Here is a 3,245-nt window from a genome sequence, read left to right on the forward strand (position 1 = left end):
ACAAGGGGGCAGCTTCTGTGTTGAACGTCTGCCCCCTGATGGTCAGTGTATGTCATAGCAACTGGTCAACCAGTCATTCTGGTTGTTCCAGTCATTTGGTTGTAATGGTTGCTTAGGCTTTTATATATAGAGAGAGATAGATATAGATATAGATATAGATATAGATATAGATATAGATATAGATATAGATATAGATGTAGATGTAGATGTAGATGTAGATGTAGATGTAGATGTAGATGTAGATGTAGATGTAGATGTAGATGTAGATGTAGATAGATAGATATAGATATAGATATAGATATAGATATAGATATAGATATAGATATAGATAGATATGCATGGCCCATGGACAAGGACAATAGGGTGGTAAAGACCTGGGGGGAGAGGATAGGGGCTGGGTAGAGGGTGTAGAGGGAAGGGAAGTGGGAGATATCTGTAATACTCTCAACAACAAACATATATGAAAGAACAAAAAACAAATAAACAAAAATAAATTAATAAATGTAATACATAAAAATATAAAACTTTAATGAAGATATTAGTGGCCAGGATTTGGTGAATAATTCTTAGCCATGACAACATCAATACAAGCCATAAATTAAAATCAAGATAAATTGGATTTCCTTTTTTAAAAAATTCTCTACTAAGGATTCTGCTAAAAGGATAAAAATCTTAAGTACTTATTGGAAAAAAGATTTCAAACCACATAAATGATAAAGGGCTGAACCTAGAATATATGGAAAATCATCAAAATTTAACAAACAATCCTACCCAATTATATCAGTAGAAATATTATTCTCAACATCAAAAATTATAAAAAAATCTATTTTATAAACTTACATTTTCCATGAGCAACTGATATTGTTTTCACTTATATTAATTGAAAGCACAGTTGATAAGTTATATATTTGAACTAGAGGCACGAGATTCATGCACTGGGGGGTGTCCCTCAGCCCTGCCTGTACCTTCTTGCAATACAGGACCCCTTGGGGGATGTCTGCCTGCCGGCTTAGGCCCACAACAGGCAAACATCCCTCTTGCAGTCCGGGGCTCTCACAGTCTGGGTCCCCTTACTCCTTATCGCCCACCTGCAGCAGAGGTGGGAGAGGCTCCCACCACTGCTACTGTGCTTCCCAGCCTTGATCCTCGCTGCCTCAGATATGAGAGAGGCTCCCGCTAGCAGTACTGGGCTCGCCAGCCAAGCCCCGCTTCTGGCTGAGTGGCGCTCCCCCTGTGGGAGCATACTCACCAGCAGGGGGCAGCTCCTGCATTGAGTGTTTGCCCCCTGGTGGTCAGTGCATGTCATAGCAATTGGTCATCCTGCTGTTTGGTTGATTTGCATATTATGCTTTTATTATATAAGAGGTCTAATAAATAAATTTATAGGGGGAAAAGTGAGAAAAACCTTATAGACAATCAAGATATTACATTAATATATTATAATTTATTATATTTAAAATATGATACTTTTGCAATTTTGTTTATGTTGTTATAATGCATAACTATAACTTTGCTAAAATTTATACATTATAAAATATTTTTAAAGAATAAATGGGTAGGTAAAATATGACAGAACTTAAAAAGAGAGTATATTCTGCCTAAATTACCAGGGAATGATTGATGAAGCAGGAGGAATTGGGGATGTATTATAAAGACCAGAAAGAGATTCAAAGTTAGAAAAATGGGAGCAAATGTATTAACATAAGCAAAGATTATGGGTAGGATTATAGGGCTCATGAGAAAAGGTAGGGAAAGTAAAGTTAAAAAGGCGATTTGGAGACAGATTATGGAGTTCCCGATAAACAAGTCAATTTCTTTTAGTCATCATTCTGCAGTCAATGGAAATTCAGTAGTGATATTCCACATTATACTATCTTTTTAGGTCAATGTTTCAGAAAGATTCATTTAGTAACTCTGTGCATAGTGATTTGGAAGACATACAGATTAAGAACAGCTCAATATTAGAAAGTAATTTTGATTATTCAGATGTAAAGATTGAAGATTTAAAGTAGGATGTTGGATGTAATGATACATTTTAGAAAGAAAATGAAGAGCTATGGCAAAGGAAAAAAATGACAAATGATTGCAAATATTTTCTTTTTTTCCCTGTTTCTTTCTTTCTTTCTTCCTTTCTTCCTTTCTTCCTTCCTTCCTTCCTTCCTTCCTTCCTTCCTTCCTTCCTTCCTTCCTTCCTTCCTTCCTTTCTTTCTTTCTTTCTTCTTCTTTCTTTCTTTCTTTCTTTCTTTTTGTTTTTCTGGTACAAGGGTGTAGAAAATATCTGGTATGCTGAATCTCTGTCCCATTAAGAGTTGTTAAAAATAAAGTTTGGAAACAAAGCACTATTGTAAAAGAATAAAAAAATAAGTGTATAGTGATGAAATGGAAACAGTAAATATATACTGATAGTCAAGAAATTTAATTTTTAAACGATAATGAATGGCCCTAGCCAGTTTGGCTTAGTGGAGAGAGCATTGGCCTGCAGACTGAAAGGTCCCGGGTTTGAGTCTGGTCAAGGGCACACGACCAGGTTGCAGGTTCAATCCCCCATAGGGGGTGTGCAGGAGCCAGTCAATCAATGATTCTCTTTCATCATTGATGTTTCAATCTCTCTCTCCTTCTCTCTTCCTCTCTGAAATCAATAAAAATATATATTTAAAAAAGATAACCAATGGTTACAGAGTTAACTAAAATATTTTATCAAGATAGGAGACACATATATAAGTTAGAAAATTAATTGAAAAAAATTAAGTGGAGATGGAGGGAATTAATTGCCACGGAGGAAATTATATAAAAATCGAAATTCTTAAGAAGGGAGATAGTTTCCAAGATGCAGCCGAGTGATTTGCCTTGGAGAGAAAAAAATGATGTCTTCTACTGAGATCATAGAAAAGGATGAAAAGAAGGTGAAGATGCAATGACATTTGTGGGAGAGGATGGAAAAGGCCTCCAACATTGTGTGGATGGTATCAAATAAGTGTGGCATTAGTTTGACAAACCTGCAGATGTGCAGATGAGAAATGGAGACTCAAAGTTAGAAAAAGTTTAAAATAAGTGCTCTTAAAAAAAAGAAAAGAAAAAAAAAACTATAGAGGAGCTCATATATATACTAGTATATATGCTCCAGAATATTAAATATATAATCTATTAAGGGGCAGAAATCATATATTTTCATTTGTTTTATAACACCTGAGAGCCTAACATATTACAAAGAATGTATGATAGGTTCAATATGTAATGGGTAACAT

The sequence above is a fragment of the Myotis myotis genome, unplaced genomic scaffold, assembly GCF_014108235.1.
Source record: "Myotis myotis isolate mMyoMyo1 unplaced genomic scaffold, mMyoMyo1.p scaffold_m19_p_2, whole genome shotgun sequence".
Lineage (NCBI taxonomy): Eukaryota > Metazoa > Chordata > Mammalia > Chiroptera > Vespertilionidae > Myotis > Myotis myotis.